This window comes from Astatotilapia calliptera, chromosome 8 (assembly GCF_900246225.1).
Source record: "Astatotilapia calliptera chromosome 8, fAstCal1.2, whole genome shotgun sequence".
NCBI classification, from domain to species: Eukaryota; Metazoa; Chordata; class Actinopteri; order Cichliformes; family Cichlidae; genus Astatotilapia; species Astatotilapia calliptera.
In genome coordinates, this window is record NC_039309.1 from 5,641,228 (window position 1) to 5,659,194 (window position 17,967).

Here is a 17,967-nt window from a genome sequence, read left to right on the forward strand (position 1 = left end):
TAGCTTTTTAACACGTATCAGCAATAACTAACTCACAAAACAGGAAGTTTCAGACCCTATGTAGAGATGCATTGATTGTAAAAGTGTGATTGCCATTTTATTTCTAAGAACTGACTGCACATATAAGCAAAAATCAACTATTCTTCAATGCAAATTGTTATAAATGTAATAAAAGAACTTATTCAACTGTATAACTCCCCCTGCAGTGAGTTACAGTTTGTCAGCTGGGTGGAGGTGATTTTAAGTGTTTGATTAGGTTTGCTGTTACAGACGTTTTCATGGTGGTCCCTCTGTGGTTTACCTTAGCGAGCTTTGTGTCTTCACTCACACTGGGGAGTTTGTAAGCTAACAAGTGTGTGCCTGCACCGATGTACGAGTGCTGAGTGTTAATGAAAGGGACAGACATATGGGAAGCTGACCTGCCAGTCAGTAGTCGGGGCCAATATTGCTCATGATCATCCGATTTGTGTCTGAAGCTCAATCAATGCATTTCTAAATACATATGCACTCGGTTACACTGATATCATGATTTCACTGGAAGCCCCAGAAAATGTGTTTTTTCCTTTGAGAGAGTAAAATCTGTGCTCGAGATGTTCCTGCCTAATAATTTAATAGCTGTTAAAACAATAGAAAAAGAATTCTCACACTTTGAATGGACAAAGTTAAACACGCAAACGAATATTTTGAGCTGTTATTCTCGTTTCATGTTAATAAGATGTTAGATATGACACATGCACATACAACCTTCATTCACAGAGAGAGGGAAGTAGAGCCATCTGCAGCCCTGGGCAGTGGCCAGTGTAACAAGTTTCAACTGGTACCTGCAGTTGTGCGCTGATAAACTAAACATTATATTTTCAATCGACTAATATTTCTGGCTCCAGCTAACGTCTAGTCCAGGGGTCGGCAACCTGCGTCTCCGGAGCCGCATGCGGCTCTTTAGTCCTTATAGTGCGGCTCCGCGTGGTTTGGGAAAATAAATTAGAAGTATTTAGCTGAAGTGTATTTTATTTATGTTAGTTCTTTTTTAACTTGTAGTTCTAAATTGGAAGATTATTGTGATATTGAAATAAAAAAATATTATATTCTATTATTTTTTTCATCGCTCAAAATAAGCGTCACACTCGCGGAAGCCGGTGTACCCGCCAAAACGCCGTGCATTTATCGAGACTTTCAACCCCAGGTAGGCCAATTATGGATCTTCGGATCCACATTACGTCAGCAGCTGTTCTCTACCGTGATCTATGTTAAAAACAAACACCGCTCACGCCTCACAGATGACAGCTTACAGTCCTGCGTAAAGATGAAAGCCCCGATTTGCAGACGCTGTTCGGGAGCAGAAGTCCCATTGTAAACATATCACGGCAGACCCGACGATGTTTGCATGAACACGCTTTTCAGCATTTCTTTATGGACCACTTTTCACACACGGTTGCTGACGCATACAGACGGCTGTAGCTTTTCAGCTCACAGCCCGACACATACCAACACAACAGCATAGATAGCACAGATGTAAAGGCGGCGAGGCGTGGTTGCGGGCGCCGCTCAGGTGCGTCCGCCTCCCCTGCGGCGGAGCTGTAGACCACGCCCCGCCACACACATTAACCAGGTAAAATACATATTTAATCCGAATTTTGCAAATATCTATTTTTCATTTTTTAGCAGAAAAATTTTTCTATAGAAAAAAAATGGCCTTTCAGTTTCTCTAAAGCTTTGAGATTTTTGTTTTATTCTGTTTGGAGTGGAAGAGTAAGGGGGCTGTTTCTTAGCTGTGTGCTTGCGAAATATCCATAGTTGTCATAATTCTTCTCCTTAATTACACTTGAGAGGTGGAACTGCAGATTTCATTTGGGAAAAAAAGGCCAATAGTAAACATACAAGGAGTTTCAACTGAGATTTTGAATATAGCTTTAATTTGACACTCGACTAAAGACGCTCTCTTGGAGATTAAAATGATCAGTTCCCCTTCGATGAGGACAAACACATTCTTTCACGTACATATTTCATACATGAGATCAGCTAAAGAGCTACACACAGCATATAAAACACACTGACAGCTCCTTGCAGTCTCTGTCAGTGTGTTTTAGATATATTGTGTTACTATATAGGTCAACATAACATAACATAAACATAACCTAATTATCTCTTGGACCCATTCTTTATGCCTGTCAGGCTTTGTTTGTACTGGCTGAAGCTTAAATGAGGGCATTGTGGACATCACAACAGCCAATCTACGAACAAGCTCTGCAAATTAGTTTGGACTATAACTGCTGTGTTGTGCGGCATTGGTCCATATCCTTATACAAATAAACTGCAGATTCATAGAAGAAAAATCACGGTGTTTGATCAGTGGTGCAGCTACCCAGACTAACTACATCCTGCCCTTTTTACAAAGCATCAAAACAGCCTGAGAATATAAATGCCAGTGACTGTACATCGCTGTAACCACTTTTTCTATATTTAGTTTAATACTGCTTAACATTAACAGTTACAGCATTTTAATTAGGCATTTCCAATGTGGTTAACTTGCACCAGCGATATAAAAGTACATTTTGTGTGTATGTTTTAGGTCATGGGTGTGATGTTTTTTTTACATCTCAATACAATATACAGAAATGCTGCTCTTTCTGTAGCCTCCATTCTCCCTTACTCCTCTTCCCAGCACATACTTCATTCTAATACAGTGTCAAGGGCACTGGAGCAAAGCTATATGCAGCTTGACCAGCAGTAAATTTTCCTTCTGTCAAGCCCTGTTCCAGTGTCTTCTCCTTATTTGCCATGACCTTCGCACTACCCTCTTTCTGTCTCCTTGAACCATGCAGCTCTGCAGGCTCTCATCAGCAAAGCCTTGTGTCACTCTCTGACTCCTCTTCCTTCTATCGCTCCTTATTGCCACCCCCTCCCCATCTCCCGTTAGTCATCCTCTCCCTGAGAGCTGTGAATTTTACGACTGCTCGTACAGTGAACCTAGTCTTCTAGACCGAGGCTAAACGACTGCCCTTGGAATGACACGTTCTTGAGCCCCAACCCAATCTATTCGTAATCTTAATAGATCGACATAGATGTATTTGGTAGAACTTTTTCTGTGTTTTCCTTTTTCTTAAATGTGCGAGGATAGTTTCTAGCATGCACATCAATGTAAAATTATTTTCTTCACAGCTGGCTTTATTATTGATTCCTGACATCAGAGGCAATATCTCCAGCTACATAGCAAAGTGTGCATTCAAATCCAAATGACATTCTGCTTTAAAATGCATGTAAAAGCTGCACAATGGAACAATTTCCCTTATCCATAATTAACATAAATTGCAGCTGGTTAAAACAGAAACAGGAAAACCTGCAAGTTTAAGTTGCTGCAAGCCTCTTTGCATGTAGATCACAACTTTATTTGTGATCTATATGTCCTAATCGAGGTCATATCTTTTCCTGCCCACTGTGTTCTGGGCAGTTCTTTCCACTGCTCTTCCTCCTTTTAACTTTTACGTTACAAGAATTGGAGAATGTTGAAGTCCCAGAAAGGAGCCAAAAGTGTAAACTTTGTGTGAACTGATTACTACAGCTGTGTACATTTAGGTTTTATTAGTTTTGTTTGTTTAAAATTTGAATTAATTTAGCTGGATAAGGCATTTTATACTAACTGTGACTCAGCATGAAGCACTCTCAAAGATGCTGGATCCTCTAAATGATACACGCAGTGTCCTTTGGTATGATCGACATGAAGCACCAAATGCTGCAGTATTAAACACTGAAGGCAAACACATCCAGCAATATAAAACTGCGACAAAGGGCCTTATGTCATATTTGGGAAGTTTATATTTCCTTTGTTTCAGTTCACTTTTTGACACAGGTTTTGTTCTGCTGTTTGGTTTAGGCACGAATGCTTCTGGCTAGATGTAGGAACGCACCGTGACATCCTTAACCTTGGATATTGAAGAGTTACACTACAGCATGCTTTTAGATGGTATCGATACAGTGCGGATTATGAGTTCTCGCATTCCACATTGTTTCTGTTCATTCATTCATTATTGATTATTTTGCTGTGAGAGGACATAAACAGCAGGCCTGCACAGGTCTCCAGCCTGAACAGGGCTTTTTAATTATCTCTGAGTCTGAACACACATGAGAATTTCTTCTTTTTTTAAACATAAACAGCTTGAATTCAACTCAGGTGTGCAAAACCTCCATCGCCATGCATTTGATGTAAATGTGCAACTGTTAGAAAAGCATGCCAGAACGGATCAAAGGAATTGATAACTGTGGGGATAAACAGTTCATATGAAATTTCAAATGAACCACTTTTCATTTTTCTTTCGTGACCAACTGTCTACCAAGTGACAATTTACAGAAGATTGCAACTGCACACATTTCGCAGTGCATTGCACTATTTGGATGGGATCGTGGTGTAGTGGTTATCACTTTGAGCACACAGCAGATTCTGCGTTGGTTGTGGGCTTTCAGTGTGGAGCTTGCATGTTCTCACTGTCACATCCATGCAAGTTTATAGATGATCCTAAGGTGCTCATGTGTGAGAGGTACATACAACCTTTAAACTGCATATAATAAAACGCTGTGTGAATGGAACTTGGTCTGAATCACCCTGAGTACTGTAGTATCTGAATGCCAGTCCATTTTCACTCCCCGACTCTCTGTAATAATGGATATCCGGATACCTTTGCCAGACAAGTTTGTGATCCCTTAGGCTGCTGGCATGGATGCTGTTAAATTGCTGCAATTGTTTGATGGAATTCTGCCTTTATGCCATTAGTGTGTGCACAGTGTGGGCATGTCTTTTTCCAGATGTTAGATTGACTCTCCTCCTTATTTTGAGTAAGTGAGATGGGTCAAGGTTAAGTGCAGTGGAAGGAGGAGATAGCATTGTTGTCAAGTGTGGGATTAGACAACTAAAGGAGCCCTGCTCATGCACACTCCACAAAGCTATTAACAGGGGCGTCTGCTTAATATCAGTCTGTTGCAGATTGATATTACACTGCACATACACTGCATTAGTAGGGTCTTCATTAGACTTTTTTTCTTTCCTTAAGCTCTATCCTAAGTACTGCAATTTACTCTTTGCTTCTTATCTCTTCTTCATGTATGTGAAGACCATTTCTGCAACTTGTGCATTCAAAATTGCCAATTGTTGATTCCAATTTTCTAAATAAAAGATCTTATAGAAGATATATTTTGGTTTTCCATATGTTAATGTGACACTTTGTACACTCAGAGTTTGAGCTCTTTATAATATGCAGTGTTTAGCCTGGCGTGGCTCGGTCTGCTATGTCATAAAATTCTCCCTGAAGGCAGAACAGCGAGGCAGGATCTGATCTTTCCCATCCACCATTACTCAGTCCTGACAGGCCAGTGAATTCCCCACACCCCTCCCAGTCGGCAGTTCAAAGCCTTACATTTGCCACTAGAGAGGAGGGGGCGCCGCGTTGAACTTGGGGCCCACTGTCAGAATTTACCCTCAAGATGTTTTCGGTTGAATGTCCTCTGAAGTGGGAGGACTTTTTCTGCTTCTGTTTTAAACTTCCTTGGGATCAGTGTGGACATTTCATTTGGGGAGATCACATTGGTGATTTTTCACACTTTCACGCCAAAAGCAACGGGTGCACAAATCCTGCAAAACGCAGCACTTCTTGCAGCTTGCATGAAAATTTCTTGGCCACAAGCCTCGCATCTCCAGTGCCTGTGCTCTTGCATCATTGCACATGATTGTTTTTAATAATTGGCAAATACCACTAGTTGTAAAATAAAATCCCACAATTTACTATAGTGAAAGTTTGCAGCCAGATTGTTAGAACATCATAAAGGAATTTATGAATCAGGTTTTACAGTTTTCATTTGCAAGTGTAAAGATGTGGCAGTGATATTAATTGTTTTTTTTTATTTCAGTCAGACAGCTTTGTGAAAAAAGGACAAAAAATCCAATAGAACTAGAGAAAGGACAGCAAAGAACTAAATTAAATTAAAGAAGCACAAATTATTATTGTGCTCTTATTATTGTGTTATTATTGACATGATGTAGGGGAATGGAGGGCAGGCATGGGTCAGATAAGCATCAAGTGATCCGTCATGGTGAGCACAAGAGTCAGCATATGAGCGATCTTATCGAAGTATCCGCATTTGGATGTTCTGGCACCCTTCCAGTCTTGGATGGATAATTGAGATCACATAATTAAATATTCCTGCCAGGAAGCTACTTTACGACATTATGCCTTTAGGTCACATACAGCTTGGGAACATTAGAACCTTAAACACCTCCCACATCTGGATCTTCTTGCAGTGTCGTAGGTATCTACGCTACATTTAATTACCGCGCTCGTATTGTTTTTACTTATGGCATCTGTGTTTGTTTTGTTAAAGGCAACCTAATTTGGTTTTCCTTATTTGTTGTCATATGTATACTGTTACAGTAGAGGATGCTCATATTGAACACAGGCAAAGTTAAGAGTCAGAGACAGACTGCTGTAAGCACTCTGTCTCTGACAGATTTTTCTGCTCTTAGGTCTGTACGATGCCAATGAAAGCAGATACTTCTATTTTGAACTCTGAATCATGCAAAGCTAGTTATTTAAGAATAAAAACATGCAGTTGAAAATGAGCCGAATAGGTTCCCTTTAACAGGAAACAGGAAGTTGCCGGTTTCAAGTTTGCTATGTTGTTATTTCATAGTTAAAGAATCTACACCTTTAAGTTTGAGGTGATTCTTCAGAATGTGCCGTCTGAAGCAAAGAAGAAAGTAGGTAATTGAAGGCAGTCCATGGTGAAAGCTGCTGAACATATGGCCTGATGTGTCCTTGGCTTTGGTTCAATCAGATCTGCGCATACGGTTTCGACCCACATCCTAAAGTGCTCAGCAGTATGTGACATTGCACTGAGGTTGGCTTAGTGCTATATAAGAAGGTGGTCCAGTCAGCGCAAATATAGCACAAGCATGTGATCAAATGGCACACGCATACGATTGAAACCCGACTTGTCACAGGACACTCGTGAACACGGGCCCAGCAAAGTTTCACATGCTCTGTGCAAAACACAAGACAGCTGTGATCATTTTATTATTCACAAAGGACATGCATTGTAGATGCAGAACATACCATGAAGTATTCTTTATTGAATATGAAGTAGGGCTGCCACAAATGATTATTTTGATAGTCGACTAGTCACCGAATATTTTTGCGATTAGTCGACTAATCAGATCATCATCCATTGGACGTAAAACGTACAGCTTATTGCACCAGCAGCATCTGCTCTTATATAACTATCATTAGCTTACAGCTTTGTGTTTAAGGTATGTGCTAACTAAAAATAAAGACAAGATGATAGTTTATTACATTTTAATGAAATTTGCAGATTGTTTTGGTGAAGTTTAATAAACTCAGTCTCGTCTGCTCCTTGCTATCTAAAATATAACAGGACAACGGAGTATATTCTCAAGCATCTCACACTTCTGATAATCAGTTGTCTGCTTGATGTTTATTCAGCTGTGTAAAAACTATAACTTTAATCTCAGCCAAACCGATTTACTCAGGAACAAATAAAATACTAAAAAAAGCCAAACAATAACATTTTTAAGTTATCTAAGTAAGTTATCATGTTTAACCTGAGTAGCAAAAGACTGCGGTGGGTTTGAAAACGATTTGCCGGGAGTCCGGTGTTCTCACGGGCTCTAGTGAGCCTTGCCCCCGGCTAGCTATCGAGCTGGTGGGTAACAGACGTCTCCAAAAACGTTGGAGCGCTTTTGAAAATATGTGGTGTCTTAATAAACTGAGCAGATATTTGAGGTTTATACAGCTACAGTCTCACCTGAAAATATGTTAAATGTTTATTTTGTGACCCAGAAAGAATAATAAGAGTAACATTAAAACTAACTAGCTGCCGCCATTGTTGGAAACTGAGCTGGGCCACGCTATGAATCCTGGGACACAGCTTCTTCTTCTTCGGGGTTTAACGGCAGCTGGCATCCTTGTACATGCAGTGCTGCCATCTTCTGTTTCAGTCCGTTATTACACTCTTAAATCCTGCTACTTATTCCTGCGTCCTAAATCTTCAAACGACGAGTCGACTATTAAATTAGTCGTCGACGATTTTGATAGTCGACGTAATCGTGACTAGTCGACTAATCGTGGCAGCCCTAATATGAAGATTATATTATAGTTTAAGGATTACACTATTATGCAAGTAAAGTTAAAAAAAACAAAGCAAAGAAACATCTAAATTTTTAAACCCTGGTGTGAATCATCCAAAAATTTCACAGCTTCTCCATTCAGTTCTCTTACAGTTTCCACATTTTCCTTCATGCTAAGAAACCTTCTTCCTTGTGCCCCATCTTCTTTTTTTCTCTATTTTTGCCCACACAGGCCTACAAGGGAAGAGCCCTCCAGCTAATTAAAAACTTGCCAGTGGAATTTCGCTGTGACAAAAGGAGCTATTCATGTCAGCAGGACGGTGAAAAGGCTGCGCCGGCAACAGCGATAGCATTGCTCAGCGTTAGCAAAATGAAGAGGCTTTACTTTGAAGCTCGTCCTCTTACGAAGACACCCAAGCACTTGACTCGGTGCATTGCTGCTCTCCCTTTGCTTCTGTTTTGACATCCATTATCATCTGATGCTCTGCAGTGGGGGAGTGCAGCTTAAACTTGAGTGTCAGTAGGTCTGCGTAGCTGACCTTCAGTCTGAAGATGCTGTCCTTAATGAGTTCATCTGTTGCCTGTGAAACGTATCTGACCCATACTACATTTTTCTTTTTTGCACACAAAAAAAATCCATTATAGACTCGATCCATTTCACCGCCACGTTGTTAGTCCACCCCTCGGCTGTATCTGCAAGGTCAGAGATCCCATGTGCAAACTCAGGGAATGACCTTTGGCCTCATCTGTTAGCCAAATTAGTCATCTTTAGGGCCTTCAGTCTATCAAATTATCCACCCATACCCTCATCCATCCATCCAACCTTCCTGTTCTCTCTGCAGCAGTTTCTCTGGGAAAATTGATTCTTTACGTTAAAGCAGAGGGGAGTTCCCTCGTATGTGGTATTTTAAGTGCAACCCACACTTTCCATTGCAGACACACGTCATCGAGAGTACATTGGTAGTGGGTGATATGAATAGAATTCACTCACAGTGTATAGTACATACTCTGAAACATCACTTGAGAAAATTGAATGTGAAAGTCCATTGTTGACCTTGGCAACAGCGATTGATCCTCCTGCAGCAGATGGAATATCCTCGGTGGAAAACTCTGGAGAAAAGTGTTGAGTGGACTTCAGGCTAGGAAGTATATGTCAAATTGAGATAGTATTGACATTAAATAATAAATGAGGAGAAGAGGAGGAGGAAAAGTGTCCATTTCAAGAAGCTGAAAACGCTTTTCTCCAAATCTCAACTTTCTTTAACTGACTCCAAAGTTGTCTACATCATTCTCTGACTTTTTTTGTTGACACTTTCCAGTTTTGTAGTACAGTCAGTTCAACATATGGAGACATACAAACAAAAGCATTACTTCAGGCATTTCCTATCATAGGGGATCGTGGAGACATTAAGGGCTTCCTTCCTTCTTCAACGTCTTAAAACACTTTCAAATTTCTGTTTCCTTCCTCTTTCTAATTTTTTATTTATTTTTTTACCATGAAGTGATTTTCTCATGTGTTCTTGAACCCCCTCTCTCATTCAGTTTCTCTCTTCCTCTCTTTCTATTTCCTCTTCTGCCTCTAACCTCTGTCATTGTGTGCCAAGTAGCTGTTGTAGCCAGTATGCATTCTGACACTTGTGGGCATTACTGTCCTCATGGAGCTTTATAGGGAGACAAACTGTAATGAAATGCTACAAGGATGCTGGGATGTATTTGTCAACAGTATAGTGTTGTCTACTAAAGTATTCATTTAGGTGTCACCAGAGAATAGACAAGCTGAACTAAACATCTTTCACAGCCAAACCTCAGACATTAAAATGAGACATTGCATGCTGAGTCACTGCTCCATTGCATAAAGTCGAACTTGTGCAACAGAGTTTACTTTTGTTAAGTTACTGTGGTTTTATAGGCATAAAGTAAAGCGTCATATCTGTGGAAAATTGAATATTTTGGGGAGAAATGTGTTTGAAAGAATTAATAAGTGTGAAATGACAGGATGTAGATAAGAAAGGAAGGAAAAACAAAAGATGGGCTTATGATGACACTACATGCGGAGCCATCAGGGGTTTTCCTGTCTCAAAATTGGCCTTTGGGGAGTGACTTTGCATCTAATGTTGATTGGACTGTGTGCACTAAAGGCAGTAGGTCTGTGTCATTTTATGTGACAGAAATCTGTGTCTGTTATGCTTGAATAAATGAAACCACAATCTATAAAACTGGTTAAAAATATCTAATGCCAGTGCTGAGGTTTTCTGACTAAAACCTCTTAGGAATTTTAGTGGCTAAAATTCCCCTATGTATGAAAAACCCTGGCCATATGCTGTGCAATAGTGGCTTTTGCTTTTTAACCAATTAATTGGTTAAAGTTCTTTCCCCCCTGTTCCAGTCCACATTCAGCTCTTTAGCTTGTGTACATACAGGGTTGATGTCGATCCTTTTATCTCACTTAAGTGGCCCACATAGTAGCACAAAGTTTCTAACCTGAGATGATATGTAGGTGAAGATCAGAGTCAGAGCCTGCTCCAGGAAGCAGATGTCTGCAGCATCTGTCTGATGCGAGACTTTCAACGTTCACTTCTAGTCTGACTGCAGCTAACATAAAACCAGTTATGCTAGCTGCAGGAGGACGTTTCTGCGTCCGTTACAGCATGACTGTGACACAGACCCATACATAAATGTTTGGCTTTCATGTCGGTCTCTGAGGTAAACAGGCCAAGTCTCCTGAGGCCAGAGTTAAAGAGTTAGAGAGAAAAGAGAGAGAAGGAAAAAGAAAGTGAGACGGAGTGGAAGAATGGGACAATAGAAGAAAATGAGAAGGAAAGGAGGAAAAAGGTGTGTCGAAGGAGAGTAACGTCAGGTGGTCAAAAGAAGGATGGAGTGAAAAAACTAGTTCTTCAATGTGAAAGAATGAAAGAATTGAGGAAAGGAGAGAACAAACAGAAAGGACAGCAAGAACACTGAGCCTGAGGAATGAGGACAAAGGGCAAGGAGGTGCCGTTACTGGCCTTTGTACCGTGTACCTTTGTTTGTCTTCTATATATTATATCCCTGCATCCTCCAACCACCACCTAAGCTTTTCATCCACTCTGACAATCCTCTTTTTATTTCTTCCAGAACGGAGGCAAGGCGGACTACACAACGCAAGAGGCCTGGGGAAATCATTAACTCCACGCTCGCGCAGTATGACTGGTAGGCTGTGTTCTGCCTGTCTTCTTGTGTATTTAATAAATGTATGCTTATTATGCGAGTGTACACAGCAGAGCCTCAGCGAGCCGCTGGCTTGTAGCCGGTGCTGTTTGTATAGCTGTTCATTATCTAATTGTAGCAGTGCCCACATGCCCACTTTGTCTGCTTGGTCCCACTGATCACTTGCTGGTCTGATTACATAGATGTAATTTTCACAGAGAAACGGTTCGACACGTCGGATTCACTGTGTGAAAACAATGCAGTATTATCATAATGACACAGCACCATCACCCAAATCTGCAGCTCTCCTCTGCTCCGCAGAGCTTTATGGCGAGTTTTTCTCTCACACCATGTCTGCAGCTCTCGAGAAACCCGTTGTGCGCTACCTGATCCACAGACAGTAAGCAGGCAAAGTTGAAGGCTTCCGCAGTGGAGTGGCTGGAAGCTAGAAAGCCAGATATTTCCCTCAGGGGTTGATTGGGAATAAAAGCAATACAAGAGAGACTGGAAATAAATAATAGATTCTGCAGTCGGTGTTTTTCATGTCGAGTTGATGATAACGTTGTGTTCCTGTGCTTCCACTTCCAACGATTGGGAGGAAAACAAGCATTTAATTCCTCTAAATTTTTTGAAATGTCAGTAGGATCACTGTGGATTGCTCTGTAGTGTTTAAAAGTACACAGCAAAAGAGCGTTGACTGTTATTTATGTGTGTGTGTGTGTGGAATGTCTAACCTCTTTAGATCACCATTGCTTTTATTAATTAAAGACTGCCAAACAGGGGACTGACTTCATTGGTATTCTGGAGCTTTGTTTCTTTTGTTCCTAGCTTGACAAGCTGTGTCTGCTGCTCGTGTAATTTTCAACTCTCGTCTCAATATTTCATCCAGTTCTTCTTGACCAAAGGGGAAAACCCCCCACTAATGTGCCACCTAATGTCATGGATTGGACTATTAACAAGTGTGTGCAGACTGACTGATTTATGTAAACATATTCATCTGTCAGAGGAAGAAGAAGCTCAAGCACCTGATGATTTGACACTTGTTTTGCATCACGTTTGCGCCATCATCCTTCACTGTGAGTCGTGTCTCGTCGTAATGACAGAACTGAATATTCGGGACTTTTAAGTTTCCTTCTGACTGGAGGGGATGTCTATAAAATATTTTCCATTCTTTGTCTTACAAATATTAATCAGCAGCAGTACATTCATCTGCTGCAGATCATTTATATCTGACAGAGCTGTCACACATCTTTTAAGGTCTTATTGGCTGGAATAACACTAGATAATAAATTGATCATCCAAGTAAATCAGCTGATCTTACTGCCAGGCTCGTCGGGTGATGGCTCAGCTGATACCTTCTATACATGCAGTTGGGTAATGTCATATAGGAAGTGATCGCTGCCTATCCTTGCTACTTCCTGCTTTTTCATGTCTGACACTGATGTGACATTTGACATTGATGTCTGCTCTGTTCAGTTTCTGAAAAATATATTTAGTTGTTGCAGTGTTCTGGTAGGTTATAAATATGCAAATATGTACGGTGGATTTGTGTACGTTGACAGTTGTATTTAAATTTGTTTGAGTCATTCAAAGATTAGTTTTGGGTCAAAGGTCTCCCTTCCTCTCCCGTCCTTTCCTCTCCCCTTTCTGCACAGCTGTGGAGAAAGGGGAAGCATATAATTGCAGTTTAATCCTCTAAGTCCCTGCAGAGGAGGGAGGCAATGCATAGCGGCATGGACAGAAGAAGACAGAACAGCCATCGGAGTTGTTTGGACAGATGTTTGCAAGCCAAATGGGGACTCCTGTCAGTCACAGGTTGAAAGTGTGCATGTTAGATGGACACGTAATGTCGGAGCATTTGTAACAACAAAAGAATATTGAACATTTGACTGACTCGTTGTTTGGTAGCTTTTGCGATCAATATACACCTCAGGAGAAGTATTCTTTTATACTCTGAGCTTTTCTCACTTCTATTTCTTAATTTTAGTGAAGAGGAGACAGTAGAGCAGGGAGATGGAGCATCAGATGGCCTTGGGTTAGAATCAAAACCAGGCATCTGCATTTGGCCCCCTGTTCAACCACTGAGCGAAAACAATACCCCAGTAGAAGGGGAAAAAAAGTCTGTTTTAAGCATTGACTTGTGTTGTAACTGATTATGATACTGCTGTAAATAATTGACATTCAGGATGCTCATCCTCGAAGGTTTGTGATTCAGGTTGAGAGATTGGTTAAACTGTCCAACAACCAGGTATGCCAGGGGTGTCCAGGAATCTGTGTCCTGCAGGTTTTAGATATCACCCTGGGTCAACACACCTGAATCAAATCAGTTCATTACCAGGATTGAAAGCCTATTTGACTCAGAAAATCCTGCAGATTTGACTGATCACTTGGTTTATTAGTTTGGCATGTGTAATAAAATATTAAGGTAAACGATTCTTTGAAAGGCATCCAAAAACATACAAGGTATGTTTGCTCGTCAAACCGAACCTTCATCAGTCATAAGAAAAGTTATTTTTGTTATAGCGTAAAGCAAACCTGCAGTAAGCAGCCATCCATCTGATATACATTCTGCATCCTGGATATGGGAGTATGTGTTTACTTGCTCACCTAAGCTATAGAATATATAGCAGCTGCAATAGAAAATGAAACCCTGTACTCTATATCATCCAGTGAAGGTAGAAGCCTCAGGTTGTAAAACATGCTCCCCTGTCAGGACAGCCTTTTCTGTCATAATGATCCGCACTGTACTGCATTTCTGTGTATGCTGTAATTCCAGAATATGTGTGAAGGAGGAGAGATTTAGTCAGCAGGGAAGAAAAATTGGTGAGCAGGACATTTTAGAAGGTGTTTTTAGCCCCAGGAAGCGTGTCTTTGAGAACTGGAGTGGGGGCAGTGAAGGCTTTAGCTACACTTTAAGGTTCAGGGGTTATGTGTGCATGTTTGTCTGGTGGGGTTACTCCATGTATAAGCGCAGCCATGTGTTTATGTGAATGTGTATCTTTAAGTGCTTGTGTGTCTTCAAGTGGAGGCAATCGGGGAGCGTTAGGCAGGGGTACAGGGAGGCGAGGAGGGCGAATCCGTCTCCCATCACTTGGCTACAGGCAAGCGTTCTTAGCACCTCGTAAATCTCACCTGCTGCTACAAGACTGCTGCTGACATAGCTGCTATAGTGCGTACTGTACTCACAAACATTCGTGCACACATGTGGTGTACATGCACATTTCGTAGAGCGTGTTGCATGCAGCACCAGAGTCGGTCATGTCAGCAGCAGGAGTGAAATTGGGAAAATAAAGTGATGTATAATCTGTCTGTTAGCGTTCCATGTTGGAAAATGGCATCTTTTATTGGAAGTGGTTTCTGTTGGAGCAAAGAGGAACAGCTGCTGAACTGAAAATAAGAAAATCCAGCTGTGCTCCATCTAGTCCTGTTATATTTTCTTTACTCTTTAGTTACATTGATGAATGATATATATGCGCTTGCAAATTTTCAACCTTTTGAAAGCGGTTCTTACTAAAGTTCTTACTAAGCTTAAAGGCGATTTCCAGTCAGATCTTATTTTCTTATAACTCTTATTAGCTGTAATGACACTGCAAGACGATACGTGATTGTAGGTTTTGGTTTTGTAAAGGAGCCAAAAGTTGAGAAAGATTACCAACGCTGCTTCGTTTTCAGTTTCAGTTTTGCCCTTCAAATAGATTTGACTTGGTAGTTTGAGCCTAAGCTCAAGCATCAGTGTCTTGAACCTCGTTATAATCAACGACTCTTAACCAGTGTGGACACTCTGCATATCTCGTCTGTTCTCCTTGCAGTACGTTCCCACTCACGAAAACACGTTTTTACTACAATGCAGTTGTGGTGCATCGTGGTAACCACAGATGTCAGAAGTTAAACCCGATTGCAGCACAGATTCCACTACTTGCACGGCGTTGCAAAATCGTGCACAGTTGTGTTGTACCCTTGGAGCCATTGCATTTGCGGAATTTGTGCTTGTAAACACAGCTCACTGCACTCACGTTAGCTCTCCAGGACATACTTTGCATGTAAAAAAAATGGAATACACATCCTTTACACATTGTGATACCTGTATGTGTGTGTGTGTGTGTGTTTTCTATGTTTAGTTCAAAGTGTTTCTCCCTGCTCGCGCCACTTGTGTTTTTCATTTCTGCTAGCTTTAGAAAGCTTTCCTTGCTCTTACAGTAACTCGCTTCACAGTGGTGACGATCGATCGGTGTAGCCTCTCCTTACACCAAACATCATTTCAAAATGTGCAGCGCTGGGAGTACGGATGGCATGTGCGCATGCAGTGCAAGTGTCGGTTATATATCCGCTGGATAGGAGACAGTGCTGGGTCAAATTAAAGTGAATATTTAAATAACAATAATATCATACATGAATTGAATTGGTTAAGTGCTTCAGAAACGGATGAATGGAAACACGAGCTAAATGTTATCATGTGTAGGAAATTTCTGAATGTTGTCAACGGTCAAAGTCTGTGTTTGTTTTATCAGTTGATGCTTTGCATACTCATTCAAACAATTGCTTGTTTGTTATGCATCTGCACAGGCCTTTTTTTAACAAGCGTTCAGCAACAGTTGCTGGCTGTTGCAAGTTTAACTGAGTCTTGAATGTATAAATTTATGCATGATCTGATGCGAGTGCCATGTTTTGCAAAAATAAGATGTGGTTTTTCATAATAAATTGTAATCTGCAAAATCCGAGCAAAGTCACTCAACCAAGACTGATCCTACTTTGAATTCATCATATTCATCATCAGAATTCAGTGGTTTTCTTTTGTTTGTTTGTTTGATTTAATATTTATGTTTTTTAGGTATTAGGGTTCAGTCATAATCCAGGTTCAGCATGAATTCTTAGCATTATGCTGCTGACAAAACAATAACCTCTAAAAAAAATGTTTCTGAATGCTTTCCAATAAATTTCAATATCATGTCTTGATTTCCTGTGACAGTCTGTCAGCCCACGTACTTGTCACACTGAGTCAGCTGCTGATACATATACAAGAGTAGTGAACAGTTCACTGGCCACATGGTATTTAAGTGGATTCATGTGATTCGTCTGTGAAGGTTCTCAGTCATCCAGGTCATCGTAGTCAAAGGAGCTTGCAAAGAAAAGCGTCTGGACTTCTTTAAGTTGCTTGAAGACGTTTCACCTCTCATCCGAGAAGCTTCTTCAGTTCTAAGGTCAAATGGTGGAGAGTCCCAGATGTGATTCATGCCTTCTTTAGCAGTACTGTATCTTTGCTGCTCACTAATTGTAGTCTTTGTAATGTTTGTTTATCTATTGGCAAATGTGTTCTAGTACTTTTTTTTATGAGTTCTGCACGGCTTCATTGATAAGGTAGAAACATACAGTTGGTGGCAATGAAACAAATTACCAAGTCAAAAAGTGTAGCGAACCATTGGCATAATGGCATTCAAGAAGACCGCAGTGATTGACATGTGACACTGATTGGCAGCACTTTGGTGCAGTGATTGCCAAAGTGCTGCCAATCACTGCTTCCCTAGAGTGTGGTCACAACTGGGTACCACGTGCTGTACCGAGAATCTTGTGATTGCTTTGGTTGTCAGCAGATTTTTATGGTTAAGCACACAGTTGTTGCCAATTTTCTGCATCTTGTTTGTCAAGATTTCTTCACAAGACACTGAAAGATGCGACACAAACTGGACTGTTTGTTGGCGCTGTTTGTCGCACTTTCTGAAACATTGCTGAAGTGGAAGGCCCAACATTCACTTTCAAAGCCAACATTGAGTGTTTGTAGACAAGCTGCCATGGTCCATGCAAACTATAAGCTGCTGTTGTACCTACCAGCGGACAAAGCAATAACAAGGAGGTTTTTGGTGCAGAACCCTCTTTGTGACTGATTTTACCTACCAGCTTTCAGCAAACTCCAACAGCCACTCGCCAGTCTGTTGGGAGTACACATTGGCTTGCCAACCGGCCTCCAGGCCTGTATGGCTGAGGTCTCGTGTTTTCTGTATACAATGAAATGCATCTTGTTATGTCCAGGATGTTTCTCACTTCCAGCATGAAAAGAAAGTTCGATGAGGATAAAATCGCAAATGAACCTATTAGATGATGTTAGACAGTGCTTTCGTACACCACCCTCATATGAGTAAATATCTTGATGAAGATTTTTTGTTCTCTCACTCCAGCAAAACTCCAGAGACTTGTTGAGCGAATATGAAAAGGCACCGAAGCGCTATTTCAGGTACAGCCCTTTCCATGTTACATATAGACTTTTTAAAAACTCTAATTGCTGTTAAAAACTCCAGAGGTGACTTCCTTGCCGTTAAAGGCTCTTTCGTCTTGGTCATGCCTGATTGAAAAATGAAATGTTCTTGGGAACTTGTTTGCCGAGAATTCTTTACAGGAATAGAAACAAACTGATTTTCCGATGTACCTGTTTTCCCATTTCAGTTGAAGAAAATTAGTGATGACTGATGTACTGATGCACGCACACACACACAGGCTTGACTTGACTTTAATGGCCACATTAGCAGGTTCAGTGGAATTTGTTTTCGGAAAGTATGACAGCTACGACTGGCTCGAGGTAAAATCTGTTTGCCTGAGGGATTCTGGAAAGAGACTCTCATTATTCCCATTTAGTCTGAGCTGTTTATACATGAAAGAATACA

The 17,967-nt window shown here is 40.8% G+C and overlaps 1 protein-coding gene across 2 annotated transcripts in view; it reads left to right on the plus strand.

The window, feature by feature from the left end:
• LOC113028102 (thyroid hormone receptor alpha-B) overlaps positions 1–17,967 on the plus strand; it is a 161,278-nt gene that overhangs the window by 52,076 nt on the left and 91,235 nt on the right. For both annotated transcript variants that reach the window (XM_026178098.1, XM_026178097.1), the window contains one exon: positions 11,243–11,317. The gene's annotated coding sequence lies outside the window, so the exon portion shown is untranslated. The remainder of the gene's footprint in view (positions 1–11,242; positions 11,318–17,967) is intronic.